This window comes from Sparus aurata, chromosome 2 (genome assembly GCF_900880675.1).
Source record: "Sparus aurata chromosome 2, fSpaAur1.1, whole genome shotgun sequence".
In the NCBI taxonomy this organism is placed as follows: domain Eukaryota; kingdom Metazoa; phylum Chordata; class Actinopteri; order Spariformes; family Sparidae; genus Sparus; species Sparus aurata.
In genome coordinates this window covers 18,937,718-18,957,357 of record NC_044188.1, presented here as the reverse complement: position 1 = coordinate 18,957,357, position 19,640 = coordinate 18,937,718, and the positions used below count along the sequence as shown (strand labels likewise).

Genomic DNA, 19,640 nt, shown 5'->3' with positions numbered 1-19,640 from the left:
GTAGCCACTCATTAGGTCCACCTTGAAGCAGAGCAGTGGCAAGTACATGTAAATGTGTCTGTCTGTGTTCCTTGATGTGAACTCTGTCATTCAGTGCCATACATTTAACTTGTAATGCACACATGCACTGTGTCTCCTGGAAGCTTGTTCCTTAAAGTCAAAGTTATCACGCAGCCATGGGTGTGACTCTGAATAGGTGTGGAAGAAGTGATAATTAACATCCTGTCTGAGCTCAGGACAGAAGGTTGTAGGCACATCATCCCTGCCGTCGAGACTGTTTTTTTTGCAGGGATTATATTATAGCTTCGGACAGATTCTGCTCTGGTATGGGGGCCAAATGTTGCCTGATTTGTTGGAACCCCCCCCGTTTCCTTGTTTTGCTTTCCCCTGCTTGACTTTGACCTTCTCTCACAAAGCTCCTATGCTGCCTGTTGATATTATTGACATCTTTTGCCCTGGCCTTCATTCATTGTTGACTGTTTTCTTTCCTTGCCCATTGTCCTTACTTGTTGCTGTAGCAACATTAGCGGTAGCTAGCGAGTGACCTCACGAGGGAGGAAATAGGCTCAGGGAAATAGGAAGTTGTTGTGGTTACTGAAGTGTTTGATGATGTCCAGCGCTACCGGCTGGCGTGTGTGTGTGCACACTCCATTGTAATAAGTGACTTGCCCTATGTGTGCATTACGAACTTGCTTCCTCTTTCTTCTTCTTTCTGTGCATGTGTTTGTCTGGCATTTTTCAATGGCTTGTTCGAACGTTTGGAGCCTAGAGTTTTGCCAGCACGCTGTGTTTAGAGCGCTGCCACACAGCTCTAGTGTGCAGTAGCAGTGTGTGTGTGTGTGTGTGTGTGTGTGTGTGTGTGTGTGAGATTTGGACTGAATGTAATGACGATCGTGCCAAGCTAACATGGAGTACAGACAAGTTCTGAGAAAGCAATGAAGGACAAAAGAAACAAAGAAAGGAGGTGATAGAGGGATGTAAGAAGACAGCCTTTTCCTTTTCTGGAGACTTGAGTGCGGCTCATTTCACCCGCAGCAGAGTGCCCGCTTTATAGCATTGAAATCATTCATTAATGTCATCTTTATTTATGTTTCTCATTCACTTTTCTTCACTATTCCTCTGTGCCTTTTCCACATGTTCTTCTCCGTTATTAAACCAGACACTGGGTCATTCAAAGTCCATTATCTAAGTCCAAAATACTGTATCACTATCCTGCATTTTCTGCTTACTTTCACCCTATCGCCGTTTGTCTTATTTTAACACTAATTCTCCTGCATTCCTCCTCATGTTATCTTATTCTTTCCTTTGCTGTCTCCCTCCGTGTCTTTGGAACATTGCAGTGAAGTGAGGTCATAACGTTTGTCTTGGTGCGAGGCAGGCTGCCCGGCCAAATGTCAGGTAAGAGAGGGAAAGAAAGAGTTGGAAGGGAACACTTGCTGGCTAAAAAAGAAAACGTAGAGGATCAAAATAGAATAGAGGGAGAGCTGAAGAATGAAACAATGATGGAGGAGAGGGGGGGAGTGAGGGAATGAGAGAGGACAGTAGAACAAAAAGGCTGGAGGTGGGTCATATGTACAAATGTGGTGGTTTACTAAAGTATTCAAAACCAAAGAGTATACATACAAAAGAAAGCAGTGCTAAATCTGTTTGTGCTCTCTTTCCTCACTAAATGTGTTAAATAGGTAACCCCCAATTTGTTTAAATTAACATCTCTCATTTCAATTCTAAAAAAAAAAAAAAACCCTAAACATTTCTGAATCAACCAACCAATATATCGGTCTGGCTGTATTTCTCATACAGAACATCCTTTTTCATTGGAGCAGCTGAACAGACATGTTCAAACAAATAGTGATTGAATCATAATCGTAATGATTCCTCTTGATTAAGTGTGTGTGTGTGTCTGTGTGTGGGTGTGTGTGTGTGTGTGTGTGTGTTTCCTGTACTGTCTGAGTAGTTTTCACTTTAGCAGGCAGCAGGAATGTGGCCCATCTTTCCTTCTCCTCTTGTTGCATAACAGTCTTCAACTTCCTAAAAGAGTGAGTTATGCATTCGTGACCTTATTTTAATATGGTAGGATTCAGGTTTTAATGGAGGTACTGAAACAATACTTTTCTTTTGGCATTTTACCAGTTGGAATATAAAATTATCTGTCTATATAAAATAAGCCTAGCTTTTAAAATGCATTAGTCTATGTCTGTCTTAATGCAGGCAGCCATGGAACAACTGCATACCCTTGAAAATTTCTTAGCCCATATATCATCTTTCATCCTATTGATGATGCTGGAGGATCGTTAAAGGGGATCCTAGCAGAAATGCTAATGGGAGAAAGACGGAGGGAAATAGACAGCCAGACAGAAAGAGAGATTGGTTTGCGCTCTGCTCTGCATGGATTAGGTCTAAAAGCTCAGTGTTTATAGCTTCAGATTTATGACTGACTTTGTTTTATCAGGCCACCCACGTGGAATCAAATACTTTCCCTCTGTCTGCTCTTTTTTTTTTTCTTTCACTCCCATGTTGCTGGAGAGGAACAGTAAAAGGTAAAGATGTATAGCGGCGAAGCAGCGAACTGGTTTTCGCTCTTGACTCGCGGGTTTCAGTTGAAACAATAAAGGAGAAGGGAGAAAAACAGCATTTTTTGCTCTTTAGAATATGGACGTTCTTGGACGTTCGCTGTTAAACAAACACAACAATATCAGAATAAAGTCATTTTTGTCTAATGGTTCATCTGACACATTGTTGGGACCACACCGGCGGAAAATAAAGGGATTTACGCCCCACTTTCGGTTTGGCAGTCCCCATCAAAGTTTAGCCATCAAAAAAATGTAAAATGATCACTTGGGTGGTCTGTGGTGAAAGGTGCATCATCAAACCTTTTGACATTGTTATCAGTAGAGAAGAAGCAGCTTATCCAATGAGCTGCTCCTTTGAAAGCAGACTTAAAAGTAAAGTTAAATGCCACGTTACGCACACACATAAAGGACGTACTGCAGATGCCGGGGTCCTTTTTTTTTTTTTTTACCTCCAAAGGTCAAGCCTAGGTTTAGCAAGTCCAAAAAAGTGAGGGGTGCTGAGCGAGGTAAAGGTGAAGCAGAGATGAAAGGATGAGGATGTGTTTTGTTCTGGTTGAAGGTGTCCTTGACTCAGCAGATGAGAAGGAAGAGGTGGGATGAATCAGGAGATCAAAAGGCCACACCGCTGATATCTGTGGTTTCGCTGACACGTAGGCAGCCTCTCATGGTAGACATTAAAGTTTGCCAGCGCAGGTAGAAAGCTGCACCACAAGGCTTCTACCTGTAAGGATTGATGACCGTACTTTTCTTAATGTTTGCTCACTTCCCGTTCATTCAACCATCTTGTCCTCTCCTCAGGGCCCACACTAGCAAAAATGTTTTGCCTGTCTCTCTTCCTCTCTCAGCTTGGTGTATTGCTTTTGGGACAGGCACAACAAAAATGTTTTGTGTTCCTCTGAGTTAGAGCGTGTGGGGGAGAATGATTTAGGAGGCCGTTTTTTAAGTGATTTTTTGAGATAACTAACCGTGGACAACTGTGTGTATATAAGGTTGTTTGTGGTTCACAGCGGAAATCAAAAAGCTCCCTGCTGAGGAAGAGTCCAGTGGTTTCCGGCCACACACGCTTTTCCCTCTGCCAGCCCATCTTTATCTCTGTCACCTTCACCTTCTCTTAAAGCTTCAGCTCTGTCTCTACAAGACCTGGATAGCACTTGGTTCCCTATCGTAGCATTCATGTTGCTCTGATTGTGCACTGGCCAATGAATTGAATTGCATTCCATCCAAAACTTCCCTTAAACAGATTCTGTGTGTGGTTTGTCCAAGTCGTGTTGCCGTACCAAGCCGTCCAAGACAGATACTTAATCCTTAAGTACTTAATTGCAACATTTCCTCCATTATCTTCCACACAATTATGTGCATATGAGTCCAGTGCATGTTTTTTCTTTGTGTTTACGTTCATATAATTAAAATCATTACATAACAAAATATAACTGGAACACCAACTCAGGGAAACAAACCCAGACACAAACAAACAATAAACAACAAAAAAATAGAAGGTTAAAAACATGGTTTTATGAGGAGTGATGTGCAGTAACCTCAGCTAGTCTGTGCTAGTTCCCTGGCAGCTGGCTCTGGTCAAGAAAAAGTAGTCTGGCACATGATCCTGGAAAATGTCAAAATTGAGCTTTTTACACTTTTTTTTAATGTAAGGATTAAACAAATAAGAAATGGTGTCAATTCTTGAGCTTTAGAAAGGATGGTAGATCGAGTTTGTTACTTTTGCACAGAACCAGGCCAACTGATCCCCCTGCTGTCAGTCTTTGTGCTAAGCTACGCTAACAGGCTGCTGTCTCCGGCCACCAAGCACACAGATACTTAAATCAGTCTTGAAGTGTTTCTCTGGGAAAGCGCGCTCATACTCAGGTGTGTGACTTCTTTTGTGGACCACGTATAGCCTGAACACATGTAGCATGTCATAGCAATTCTCATATTGGCAATTTTAGATTTAAATCCCTGGCTAAGCAGGTGTGAGAATAATGAAGGTTTTCTGAAGGGGCTTGAGAGCGTTTTAAAAAAAAATGCACGGAAACTCAAACTCAAGATTTTGCGTCACTGCAAACAAATCACAACCCGAGGCTCCATCTGGTTTCTCACAGTGGGAAAAGAAAACTGTGGGAAAACAGCTTTGGATGTCGCCGCGTTTTGGTTTATGACAGTCGCAATACACTTTGAAAATCTCAAAAATTCCCTTTTAAGGATTGTCACCGCTGGATGTTCTTTTCAATTCGCAGTAGCTCGCCAGTGAAAAGTGGTGACAGTTTAAACCTGTGAACCGCGGCTGTTCTTCTTTTTCTTTCTTCTTTCGTTTCTCGTCCCAGCCGCTGCCCCCCCCCCCCACCCCCGACTGTCTCTTTCTAGCTCTCTCCTCTAACAGTCTGCGTGGATCCACCCAGTGTAATTACAGAGCAGTTTGCTTATGTAAGGAAAGCCTCCTCTGAAACAGCACTTTCTAGCAGAGCTGCTATTTCAGCTTTTTTTGTTTGCACAGGCAGATTTCTACATACTAATGTGTGTGTGTGTACTAACGTGCGTGCGTGTGTGTGTGTGTGTGTGTTTACAAGTGACGTAAAAAATGGATATGAATAATGGTTACTTTCTCTACTTTGAAAACGGGGCTACTGTTAAAGATTGTTTGTGTGTGTGCCATAGATCTACAGTATGGTACAGTAACTTCTCTGACACGTTAGTCTTCCCTGTAGTTTTCTGTCTGACCCAAACATCTGCAGCCCACGTGGCCACAAAGATGTCTGATGTGAGAATCACTGTTTTCAGTTTGTTAATTATTCACAGTGTTGGCACCAAAGAGTCCATCACAGCTGCAGCTAATTGATTTCTTCAAAAAAGAGACACGGATACTGTTGAAAATGCCACAAAATACTTAATGTGCCACTATATATGATATTAGAAGTGCTAAGTATCAAAAGTAATCTTCAGGCAGTAAACGTACCGACAAATGACCCGCCTGGCTGAGTATTGCATCCTATAGTCACCATTTTCCGATTATCTCCTTTTAAACAATCCGATTGCTGATAAAATTATTAATTTAGAAATACACTATGTTGGCTGCAAAGTAACTAGTAACTAAAGTTATCAAATACATGTAGAGGAGCAGAAGTATTAAGTTATCATTTAAGTCCTTGGCTTCCACCTGTTGAATATAAAGGTTTGTTTTTTTTTGCCAGTGTTTTAAATAATAGCATTCTTGGGGGATTTTGGTCTATTTAGGAAAACAAGAGGCTAACTTGAAGATGTCACCTCAGGCTCAGAGTGGCTCCTGCAGCTAAAGCCACAGTAGAAAGTACCTCTTGTCTAGCTAGCCTCTTCTTATTTGTTGTCTCTTGTGTTATTTGTGTTTATGAACATTTTAAAAATGTTCCTTGAGTTCTTAGTTTACGAGTAACTTACATAATTATGTAGGTACTTTTAAAACAATAAAAGCTGACTGTTGAGTGTCAGCAAAAAGTACCATCATTATTTTGCTAGCATCCATAAGCTAAAGCTCCCATGGATTTTGACAGCGTGCTAATGACTGGCCGGTAGGATATGCTGCTAGCTAACAAAACAATGACAAACAAATGAACTAATTACTGTTGTCTCTGAGCTGTCAGTTCACTGCTCATTCAGTCCCCAGGCGGGGACAACATGGGCCTGTGTTAACAAAGACGAGCAGCAGGCAGCAGCATTAGATTTGTAGCGTGTAAGCTAGCTAATGAATCGGTGTTAATGAGCTCCACTGTGTCCTCAAGGGTGAGTTCAACATCATATTCAAGACTGGAGAGAGCTTAGAGACATTAAAACTTTTTTGACTTTTGTTGTCGTTACAGGAGTTGCATTTTCAGGTAATTGTCAAGAGTTGATACCACTTGATGTGAGCAGCCTTATGTTAAATCAGAATTAGCCAAGGCTAGGGCTAGCAATACTGGTGGGACACAATTTTGCAAACTGTTTTTCCAGCTAACAAGCTAGCGGATAGCTGCTCGCCACTGACGCTGGTCCAGCTCTGCAAAAATCTTTCCAGATAAGATAAATAATAATTAATTTTACTCACCTCTGACAGGTTGAATTTGTGGACCGTGAAAAGCTTAATCTGCAATCTGACAAAAAAAAAAGTCCAAAAAATGTTGGCCCCGATGATCAGCCCGGCCAATCTTCGGTTGACCCGTAATATTTATTACAACATTATATAACATTTAATGAAAAAAACTAAAATATTGCAGTGCTTTGCCCTATATTAAGGCTGCCCAAAAAGTGGGGCCCGTGGGCCAAAGTTGGCCCGACATAAGGTTCAATTTGGCCTGCAAAATGTGTGTAGCAAATGAAATACTTCTACAAATGTTCACTAGATGTTTTTCTTTTGGCCTGTGGCCCACCGTTAAAATTCCTTTTTGGCCCTTTAAAGAAAAAGTTTGAGCCCTACTAGATGGAAGAACAATATAGTGCAGCAATGTGACCTGCCAGTGAAGGAGCAAAATTGCAATGATTCAAAAGTCCCCAAATCCTCAATTTATTGCTCATTTTAGAGTGAACGATTGAGTGTTTGTGATTTTGTGAATAGTGAATGTGTGACTCAGGGAATGATTGTGGTCACAGCAGGAGTCCGCTTGTAAAACGAAGAGAGAGCCAAATCCCTCCCTGAATTTTGGTACAACTCGGTCCAGTGTTTGAACTTCGTCGCCCAGCAACAATTCATTATCAAAGCTCACTTTGTCATCCAGTTAGCTGGTTACTGTGTGACGACTGTGTACTCGACTCTACATATTGTTAATACAGTGTTCACATATGCAGTATGCGAACGCTGTATTAAATATCCACAGCTGTTGGGTTTTTGAGAACAAAAGAACATTAGTTCAAATATCAAATAGTGCCAGTCAGATGTCACAACACTGTCATGGACACACTCAGAGAGCAGACAAAGTGTTCAGTCAGTTAATATGCTTTCATGCATTCATATGCATTTATATGCCAGTATGCGTTTGTGTATGCACATATCTCTCTGTGACCGACTGTCAGGGACGTGTTGCCTGCGTCTTCCGCAGCGGCTCGCACAATGGTACAACTGTGTCACCCGTGCAACGTGTAGCATAGCATACTTTACAGCGTGGTCGGACATACACACACACACACACACACACAAACGCACACACACACACACACACACACACACACACACACACACACACACACACACACACACACACACACTCTCCTATACAGGGCCCGGGCCTTGGTCTATATGTGGGCTGACTGGGCCGTTTGGTCCCAGTCTCTCACTCGTCTTATGTCACCCAGAGAATCATGACAGTAGAAACACTCCGCTTCTTCCTCCCTTCTCCGTTTTTGTCCTCGTCTCCCTCTCACCCTTACCTTCTTCTGCCATATGGCATCAATTCGCCGGTTTGGATCATGCTCTAGCTGCCAGTTGAGAAATGCGCGACAGAATGGGAACGGGAGAAGCTGGAAGTGTCGGAGCGTCGTTCCCGAGTGGCTCGTTGGATCTCGGATTAAGGCGCAGGGAGAGGAGGAGGATGATTGGAAGAGGCGGACAGGAGCTGCGAAGGCCAAAGCAGCTTCACAGGCAGGTGGTGTTGGTACTTTGTGTTTGTGTGTATGTGCGTGCTTGTGTGTGTGTATGTGCGTGCTTGTGTGTGTGTATGTGTGTGTTTTAGTCTTTGCTTGATATTTCTTCCCATCCACTTAAGAAGTAATAATAGTAATTGTAGTTTCATCTAATAAGAGTTGTCTTGCGATTAAAACTTCAAAAATGACCAAAGAAGTGCTGCAATGTATTTAAAACATGTTTCATTGTATGTGTATGTATATAGTGTGAGTGGATTGTTGCATAAGTTACATAAGTCTTGTAATGTTTAGCCAGGCTGTCATTGTAATAGCTCATCCATCACGTCAGCGCTATCATGTGGATTTCATCATCGCGCACCCCCACGGTGTCATCACATCACCCACAGAACGTGGACGACATCATGACTCAGATTGTGTTTTGCTGGTGACATTTATTGTCACGAGTTTCCAGTTTTGTCAAACTATTCACCGGACAATCAGAGAGCAAGTGGAAACAATACATTGGTCAGAGAGTAGAATATTCTATAGAAACACTGAGAGGCACATTCTCTTGATCCAGAGTTTTGTTTGTTTGTTGGGTGGTGGGTTTGTTGGTTTGTCGGCAGGATTACACAACGAACTAAACATATTCATTCATTTTCATTGGTGCACCTAAAATATAGCAGATAATGTAACTATTGAGATCATCACAACTTATTTTTGCTTCTTGTTGTTGTGTGTCAGTTAATTTGTTGACCTTGTAAAAAAGTGCATCGTCAGTATTAGCAGTAGCGCCTGAATAAAACAAGATAAGAATAGTACTTTACAGGTAGCGGTATGCTACTAGGAAAGCTTTAATTGGTGTGTTCATGCAGGCAAATTAGATGTTTTTAGCTCGAGGTGATGTGACACATGCTTCGATCGCTGCACAGCCTCTCGGGCCAGACTAGAGAGGATATTTGTACAGCTTTGTTCACCACTCCCGACTATACCTCACCTGTAATTTGTTGGTCAGCAGCGATGCATGCTGTGTGCTTTTCACATGCGTCCTGTTTACTGCGTGTTTTGTTTATGCCGCCTGCCACGGGTGGTCCTCTTTTCCTGCACTCATCTCCAAGACTAATACATTTGTGTCCCCAGTCTGCGGGTAGTTTTGGGGGGAATAGCCTTAATTAAGCAGATTGCTTGCAGTGCTGAGATCAACAAAAGTTCAAATGAAGAGAATTTAATAATTGAGCATTCAGGGCTTACTTGTGCAAGTGTTCCACATTGCACCACTTTGGCACTGACTATTTTTGGATTCATGAACTGCTTATAAGTAGTGTTAATATCCATATCACTCATAATCATTATTAGCCTTTTTAGGTCTTGTGTTCATGACAAAGATATAATTATTGTGTACATATTTGTCTGAACTGATCAAATCAGTGAATTTAACAATTGAGCCCTACATTTCCTTTAGTAAACATTATGTATTATGCATCCCATCGGCAATGCATTACTCTATTTTAAGTATTTTCTAAACTTTGTTTTTAAATTCCAAAAAGTCCAAAAGAATGACCTGTTTCCTTTCCCTGTCCCGTCGCAGGTGAGTGTCGACAGGCTCGATCTCTCCTGCGGCTGCTGCCAACCTTTGTACTTAAGAAAAACATTTTGTCCCAAGATGAGTTTTCACAAAAACTATGAGTCAGTCTGAAAATATGTTGACCTTACCTCAACCGAGAAAACTTGGACATGTGCTCGTGTGTGTTAGAGTGAATGAGAGAGGGACTGAAATAGACTGAGGCATGGGGGTACTGAGAGTGTGCGTTTCAACAACTTTGATTTCAAATAATATCACCTGACTCTTCTCCTTTCTTGTCGTTACTCATCTTGTCTGTGCTGTAGCTCGCTACTAGATAAGGATTTCAAAGTCTCATACAAACACGGTCGGTCAGTCCCTCCCAACATGAAGCAAAATGCCTTGTAGATCTTGGATTCATTCATTTGAAAACTTTTTTTTCAGACATAAATATTTATGTAACACATGTTTTAGTGTTTAATCGGTGTGTATGGAACTAAACTGTGGGTTTCAGTGACTGTGAGAAAATGTGTTTTTCGTGATAAGAAGCTATTAGAATTCACTTGAGTCATAATGTCACACATACCAGTCCTCTGTGTTTCTCTGCTATTGCTGTGTATTGTTTGCATGTGGTCAAGAGCACAAATGTGTCACTGTTAGCGAGAGTAAACCAAATATCTGATAAATAACAAGTAAGAAATAAATTGAGGTTTTCACACTTTTAGGCTTTGTACGGCTTAAACAAACATCCTTTAATATGTTAGCAAGTTAGTGAGTTTTATGGGTGCTGTTACTGTATGTGGATTGTTTTACTTTTTGGACAGAGCCAGGCTAGCCTCATGCTAAAATAAGCTAACTGGCTGCTGGCTGTAGCCTTATATATTTCATAGACATGAGAGTGGTATTGTTATATTTATCAAACTCTTGCTGAGACAGCAGTTCCAAATTCCCCAAAAAGCCAAATGATTCCATCAAGATGAGAAAAAAAAAACCTGCCAACAGAAATTATAATTAATATTAGAGTTTAGTATATCAAGCTCGGAAACTGTTAAAAATTAAACGATCAAAAACTGGAAGCTTAGTTTACATGAGTCGACATGTCATCAGGAAACATTTTCTGTAAGTGATCATGATGGCTGACTGGCTAAAAAGGTGGAAAACATTGTGGATGCAGTAATAAAACCCTATCCAGCACTGAATCCATAATGAACCAATCCTGTAAGTTAGCACTCACCACACTCCAGTGTGTGTCCGGACCAAGTGTAAACCCACTGTGCCGTCACCCATTGGATTTTGGAAGACTGTTTTGAAGCCTCGAGTTTGGCATGACAACCAATGCCATCTTGTTTTTTTTGTTGAGCAAGAAGTCACACAAGGTAGTCACGCCACAAATCTTATCCTGATTTAGCCTTTATTTTCATCCAAATGAGAAAATAATGTACGAAATGAACGTCATGCTGTGTTGAAGAAGAATTGAAACTAGTGATTGAGACCATAAACTCATCAGGAAAGTGTTTACTGAGGTAATAAATGAAGTGAGAAGTAGGGTTATTTTCTCATGAGCTTACATACCATCAGATGTATTTTTGCAGTCGCCCCCTGTTGGACATAGAAAGACTGCAGGTCTAATGCACGTACACACTGGCGCCTCTTCAGTCCTGGAGGCTCAGTCCATAATTAATAAAGTCTCTGGTTTGGGCCCCAATTTTTACATGAATACCGCTGTAAGTTTGAAATACTTGAACTATAACCAACAAAATGTTTCCAGTGACACCAGGCTCAGTCTCTGCTTAAGTAGCTGATCTTTGTTCGACTATAAAACTGAAACTAGCAAAACCCTTTCCACCTATTTGTCTTGCCAAGCTTTGCTTAGGGACCCCTCTGAATTACGAAGTTCTGTGTGCGTGGGTGTTTATGTGTGTGTGTGTGTGTGTGTGTGAGAGAGGGAGAGAGAGAGAGAGAGAGAGAGAGTGTGTGTTGACCTGCTGTCCTTTGGCTGTCTCTCTCACATTCAACCGGCAGTGTGGACATTTAGCCAAATATAACAGCAGTAATCATTGTGGCAGTGATGATGGTTAATGATGATGACTGCCATTTATGAGGAGATTGTAGGCATGTGCATGTGTTGGTGTGTGTGTGAGTGTGTGTGTGTGTGTGTGTGTGTGTGTCCAAAGGTATGTTTGAAAGGCTCACACAAAGCTCCCATCACCCAGTGACAGCCAGGGGGTTGTGGGTAATCGGGTCTGTCCCTCCTGAAACAATGTAGTCCTTCTTCACTCCTCAATAGGCTTCTTATTTTCATCCAGGCCGAGACTTTTTCCCCCTTCAAACATTTAATTCACCAGTTGGCATTTCGATTGTGTGGTTCTGAAATGTTATTGCAAAAGGAGAAGAGAGATGATTTCAGGTTGCGCACAGAGATGCCATTAGCATTAAACATCACCGGGGTGCATATTTTCCGGAAAACTCTCTGACCAGGACTAAATATTAATCTCCAGTTTGATAAAAACAGCAGGACCTCTGCCATTTAGGGGACTAAAACACATGCCTGTGGTAAACTTTGGGGGTCCAAACCGAATAGTTAAACAGCCGCAGGTGAACAACCACTTTTCACGCAGTTATCATAACAGACCTCGTCTTTTTGTTGCATTAATTTCAAATTAATCAGGCCACATCTCATTCTGTGGATCACTTTACGTAAGCTACAACTCTAACTGAAAACTTACAAGGTTGTGAATGAAGGCTGTGCAAACAAAACACTTGTGATAAGAAGATGCCAAGTTCCTAAAAATAACTCTCAAAATGACCTTGAAGTAACTGTTTATTGAGGCCTGATGGGAGGAGTGGATCCCCGCAGCCAGCAGGTTGTTCTTCTCTTGAAGCAACTCATGGTGGCAATTTTTGTCATTTTATTATTTCCAATTTAGTGGTCAGCATCTTAAGAACACGGGGGAGCTGCTGGTCAGCATCATGCTCTTGTTTAGCAGGAGGCCAACAATGGCGGCTTATCCCAAACAGTCTTTGGTTTTGGGTACGAAAAGAATCTTTCGTTTGTGGCAGGTGAAGGAAATCATCTAGGTTGCTTTTAAGAACCGGTCTTGTTTTTGCAAGTATGAGGGGTGGGGATTCTGAATGTGAATATATCAGGAATTGATAATGTGAAATTTCAATTGAAAACTTAGAGGTTCTGTGTCTTACAGTGTAAATTTAAAGTCATCCATTCAGGTTGATGTAAAAGAAAAGTCTGTTGTACAATTTTGTCCCAGTGGGAAACCGTGTCATTAGCCCGTGAGCCATGTGGCAGCCATCCTGTCCCTGTCCTCTTTCTGTTCGAGCAGCGCTGCCGTACTGTTTTTAGCGCTCCTTCATGCACACAGTAAAACCTGTTCTTTACATTTGAGAAACGGGCGGTATTTTCTTTTAATTCGAGCGATCTGTGTCGAGGTGAAAACAACATGGATGCTGCCTTTTAAGGAGCTGTTCCTTCTGTGTTATCCTTCTCGCAGCAACCATAATTGTCTTCATTGAGAGGGCAGGGCAGGAAGTGGGTTTGGGGGAGGCATTTTTTGACCATCGCGCACACACACATACACGTACACACACACTAGCATCCTGAATCTCTCTTAATGTGTTGGTCAGAGCAAAAAGACAGAAAAGACGCAGTGGGAGCTTGGCTGCTCCAGAACGCCAGAACTTTTTAAAGCGGCTCACGCTGTGTTGAAGCTGTTGAGAAAGATGATGGTTGCCCCTATGTGTATTCTTTGTCGTCCGTGGAAAAGGGGTGTGTATATGTTGCCGTAGGAATGTGGTGACATCAGAGGGGCTCACTTTGAGAGAAGAGCAAGAGGGAAAGGAACATTTGTGCAATATGAAACAAACCAAGTTTACCCGTCTTCCCCACCTCTTTCTGTTTACCCCATCCGTCCATCTGCTCTCCTCCGACCAACTTCTCTCGCCGAGATCATCGTTTCTCCGTCCCGTATCTCGTGCTTTCTCTCTGACCCCGTCTCCGCCTCCCTCTTTCTGTCTCCCTCACCTCTCTCGCTCTATTTTTATCCCCTCTCCCACTGAGCTCACATCTGGATCTTATTGACAGAGTGAACAGCCCTTCAGCCATAAAAGACTCTCTCAACTCTGTGTATGTGTGTGTGTGTGTGTGTGTGGGTGTGTGTGCATGCATGTGTTTGAGTGTGCCTTGCAAAGCGTGGCAGACCTAAATATAAACAAGTGTTGATTAACAGAAGATTTCACCAACCCACCACACATACATTCACACACAGTGAATCATCCGCAGCCACTACAATGCAAGGATGGTTGGGAAAGAAGCTGCGGTTAGTTTTTTTTGTCATACCCGTAATTTATCGGAAATTGATAAAACACTGTGAATAATTACATTTTTGGGTCTAAATGTGTATGTGATAAAATTTCCCTGGAATGGGTTGAAATTGTAAACAAGCCTGTCGATGGATACATTTTATTACTTGTGGTTTTTTAGATATAAGTACATTTAAAGGTGTGATATGAAAGAATTGACCACCTGTCAAATTCAAAACAATAGGGGGTAGCATATCACCAGACCTAACTGCTTACTGCTGTTTGCTAAGTAGCTTAGTTAGCAATGCAGCTAGCAGGTGTTTATGGAGCTGATGGCCAGGGCTAGCTGGTTAGCATGCTCACTTCAGTAGACATCTCCACAACACAATACAAAGACATTATAACATCAAACCTGCCTTTTCCGTTGATAATTTAAGTTTTTTTTAATGACACTTAATATCAGACACTTACAGCTCCTAACAAACTATCCATTATAAGTAGGGTAACTGTAGTTATGTATAAGACCAAACCCCTGTTGTGCATCTCATAGTCAACTCTTGTTGTTGAGAGTCTGTTTAAAGTTTTTTGCCATTTCACTTAACTTATTGTTGATCGAGGATTAACCGAGGATGTTGTTACTATAACGAGCCTACAACAATCTTAATCTTAAACAGTTTTATTGTAGATCATGACCTGTCTTGTGAGTCTGATTGTAAAAGTGTGTCAGGTATCATACGAACACATAAGACTTTTGGTGCAAAACACACTGCGGATGGCAAAGTGATGGTGAACATGCTGTGCACAATTTAGTGACATCATATCAAAGCAAAACTCTCGCCAAAATGCAACCTAGGCTTTTTTTGTGTGAATGTACCCAAGTCAAACCTTCTTGTGAAAGCATAATTACGACGAAAGAGGCACTTTTAAGATTTACCGTATTTTCGTTTTTCGGGGTCAAACTCATTTTTCAGTGGGAATGCACGTTTTACGATGGCATCAAAAACGCTATTTTTAAAACACTAAGAAGGCTTGACACAACATGAAACTTTGCTCGTAGTATCACGGGGGTCTCTACACTTGAACACGAGCATTGAGAACATTGTTTGTGACTCAGGCTTTTGACTCGGGTACATTCACAAAAAAAGCCAAGGTTGCATTTTGGCAAATCTCCTGCTGTCATTTTGAGCATTTAACACGTGAAACAAACTGTAGATTTTATTTGAACATGTCTGTGTTTGTTAGAGATCAATAACTCTCAATTGTTACTATTACACTCCTCATATAGAGACAGATCATCAATCTGACAACCGCCTTAGGTGCTTTGAAAAACTCTGCCTCCGGGGTTGACTCCGGACCTTCTGACCTCCCATTCCTCACCTCTGTCTCACCTCTGTGGCAGCTAAACACAGTTAAACAGCTACTTACATGACAGCATCTTATCTTCCTAATGACAGGCTCAGTGCTGGTAAGGGAGGGGAAACAAGAAAGTTTGTTAACTGCAGAGGAAGGGAAAAAAAAATTCTGGCTGACAGACTGATTTTTTTATGAGTCTTTGCTCGAGTGGACTGTCCGTGAAAGGGTCGACATGTTCACCAAATGCACAAAATAAATGAGAGGGCAGGCTGAGGCCCGAGTTGATACTGATAATGAGTGACAGTGATAATGGGAAGTGCAGAAGAGATGATTGGATGGCGCTCAGTGTGAATCATGTCATATCAGCTGTTTTTGTTTGCATCATAAAGATATGGGACTTTAGTTTCCACAGTAACTACAGTGATCGAAGAGCTTGTGTTTGGCTTTTGTGTGTGTTTGCGTGTGTGCGTGCGTACACTCTATTAATAGGAAGAGGAATGGTACAAGCCTGGGAATGTTGTCCTCTCCGGAAAAACAAACTTTTCTCCCCCTCCTCTGTCCCTCTCTCTTTCTCTGCCTCTCCATGGGAGATAGGACCGACATGATGGGGAGGGAAAGAAAAATGACAAGATAAGGGGACGAGGGGAGGAAGATGGCATGAGAGAGGATGAGAGAAGGGGGAGGACGTTTCTGCCTGAGTCTGTGTAGAGGAAAAAAAACAACATATTTTGTCACATAATTTTGAGGATTTGTTGATTTGACACGCTGTGGCTGATACTGTGGTCTTGACAGATGAATTGCTGTGACTCCCTTAACATCTGGCAAAGAAAGAAAGAGTACGCACGGACAGAATTTGGTCTGTACTGTTGAAAGTACCACGTTTGGTCCTGGTCCCACCAAATTCCGGTATAAGCCCTTATAGGTATACAGATAGTTTAGTTGGTTAAACATACTTCTAGAGATAATCACTCATTGATCTAGACAATGTGCGCATTAGCTGTAAACTGATATCTTGCATGTAGTCATATCAAAAAGTGTCCTCTCTTCTGATCCCACAGTGTGCTCAAAATACTGAGGTACACATTTTTTGGACACATTTCACTAAAGGTTTATGTCTGCACTGACATGTGTATATTTACATGTACGGTACATTCCTCCTTATACAGTGTATGTGTGGACGGATGTATTGTGTGTGTGTGTGTGTGTGCGTGTGTGTGTGTGTGTGTGTGTGTGTTACCTGGATTCCTGCATTCCAGCCATTTGGGCTAAGGCCAGAATATTCTGGGAAGTGGACCGGTGCAACAAGGAGGGAGGGAATGATGAAATGAAGAATAAAAAGAGAAAGAGAGAGAGAGAGGGGAAAAGAAAGAATGAGATGAATCTGGCTTCTTATGATTCCTTTCATTCTGAGGCAGAGATCCCAGGGGTTATTTTTGTCCCCTCCGAGGATCCGTAGCCATAAACAGGCTGTGACTGTGATGTAATCTCTTGTCTTCTTCTCTCCCTTCCTCCTCCTCCCCACCCTTTTTACAGCCTCTCAAAGACAAAAAAAAATAAAAAAAGAATCTTAAATGTTTTCGAATTATGACCTCAGACTGAAAACGGTTCATCATTTATCGCCCAAAGGACAGAGAATAAAAACCATCTTTTTCTGGCAGTAAGACTTAGAAAAGACTTAGAAAATTAGACTTTAATGTTCGAGTACTTGTGATAAAGTGTGTTTTGAACTCTAGACATTTAAAGGCACCACAGATTGGCTGATGGTTAGAGGACATTTGGAAAGCGGTAAAACTCGGCGGCAGTGTTGGAATGGCAAGAAAAGGACCCTTTAGTTTCAGTTTAGTCAGTGTGAGTTTGCTGATCTAATCGCTCTCAACACTGGGACTGAGCCCGTATATCACACACACACACACACACACACACACACACACACACACACACACACACACAGAGACACACACACACGCAACACTGCCATATAAGGAGAGAGCGAGAGGGAATCGGCTTAAAACAGGGGGTCTCTTTTCTTCTCTCCCTTTTTCTTCCATTTTTTTCTGGCTCTCCTGAAGTTCATTGGCAGCGCTCTCTCTCTCTCTCTCTTTATTCATGCTATCATTTTCTGTTTAGTTTTGCCCTCTTATCCCGCAGCTCTCATTTTGACCCCCCCTCACCTTCGCAGGCCGAAACTATCTCTCGCTTTCTTTCAGCAGACGGCACACACCCAGTTCTCTTCTATGTCTTTTTGGAAATCTCTCTTTCTGTAGCTTTTAAACTTTCCTCCCCGGGCTTCACTCATGAGTACACATTAACTAAATGTCCCGCTGCTCGCAGGCCTCCGTTCAAACAGACCGTTGATATGAGCTCAGTCCAAACACATGGTTCACAGGAGTGTGAGGCCATTAGGAAATAAGTCAGTTTTAATCGAGAGTATAAGCAAACATAGGAGCACTTCCACTGCCGCTGATAAAGTGTGACAAAGGCAGTTGTTTTCTGCTCCTGAGGCTGTTTGTTCATTGTTATTGACGGTTTTCTGGAGACACATTGTCTTGTTTAGCCTGAGGCCTGCAGGCGACCCTCATATTTTGACATTTCATAATGTGTTTTCAGCGGTTTGGCTTGACCGGCGAGTTGTAAACCACTTTGTGCAATTTAGCAGCTGATATCAATATTTGGCAATATGAGGTTCTTGTGGGAAACCGACAATACTTGGGCTGAATAGCTGAATCAGTGACGTCGTTTACAGAAAAAACTGCCTCTGTGAGGCCTGCTTGTGTTTGCATTATTGATTCTGTGTGCTGGTTTTGTTGGTATAACCACGGTCCACCTCACACTCGGGACAAAAGTTACGATCATTAGTAGTATCTTTCTGTCGAATGGAGCCTTTTGGACCTACAGCGAGTTTTACGAGGAGTCAGAAGGTTCAGTGTGACACTGTTAGTGAATATTTTGACACAGCAGTGGTTAATGTGTACAGTAAAGATGACGGAGAGCACCCCCCGTGGCTTCTGTCTGTGTGTGTGTGTGTAGATGTAGAAGAATGTGACTGTTTCATGTGAGCAGTTATAAACGAATCCACTTTCCTGGGAGTATCCGGTATCAGTGTATGCGCTCGTGTGTGTGTGTGTGTGTGTTTGTCTGCCGCAGAGATAAAGAAAGTGTTTCCCTTTTTTAGTTCTGTCCCACTGGGAGCACAACTTATGGGAGGGTGGTCCTCAATCATGTCCTCTTCTGTTCTCATGGATGATGAGCTGGAAGTAGCTGCTTTGTTTGACATCACTCTGTTAGCACGCTGGCCTGAATAAGCTTATGTGCTTGTTTAACAAGTGACGTGCTACTAGCGGGAAGTGATTATTTTGGCATTCATTCTTCTTGGCTATATGTAGTCGACTTGTTTTTACCTAAATGATTTGATTGTGGACTAAAAGACTTCTTTTTGACAGTAGGAAAAGCACAGGTATGAATATTGAATTGAATGTTGGCTGAATTCCATTCAGCTGATTCAGTTTCAGGGCCCTGGTGTTGTGCATGCTGGCTCACTCAAATAGAACACAACAGAGACATGGTTAATATTATTAGTAACACGTGCGTTTTTTACCTTAACAAGTTAAACTGTCTGCTATGAAAAAAAGGCCTGATTTACTGTATATGGTAGAATAAAGTAAAAAATATGTTTACATTAATAAAATCTGCGATCCAGTTTTAGCTAGCTTGCTAGTTAATAAACGAGCTGATTGTAACCATGCTTGCCCTAAATAACCATCAGTCCACTTATATGGTGCAGACTGAAAATGTCTCAACATCTACACATTGAATTGGTACAGTTATTTTGTCGTATTATATATTTGTTGATATGTGGGATTCTTCTATCCTCCTTTATGGTTTTCAGTGAAACTGGCTGTGTTGACACCTGCTGGATGGATTGTGATAATATACACCTTCATGTTCCCTTGAGGATTAATTGTAATCACTTTGGTGACTCTTGCTTTTTGTCTGGTGCCTTCATCAGGTCAAAAAATGTTAGCATGCCAAGACGCTAAACTACAACCACGAACACGCGAAACATCGCCCTTTAAGAGATGTCATCTTTCTTTTTTTAATCTACATCTGATTCGGGTTCGGAGAATAGACTGACGAAGGATGATGGCAGGTTCAGACGGCGTGATGTTTATCGGCTATGCTCAGGGTGTCAGAATAGGTGGTTTTTGAGTCATAAATTCATGCTGTAACTCGACGGACTACAAGTTTCTCCCCAACCACTCATGGCTTGCCTGATGTGTGTAATGCCA

The 19,640-nt window shown here is 41.9% G+C and overlaps 1 protein-coding gene across 2 annotated transcripts in view; it reads left to right on the top strand.

Moving 5' to 3' along the window:
• arhgef17 (Rho guanine nucleotide exchange factor (GEF) 17) overlaps nucleotides 1-19,640 on the top strand; it is a 69,592-nt gene that overhangs the window by 6,539 nt on the left and 43,413 nt on the right. The gene's annotated exons all lie outside the window — the stretch shown is intronic.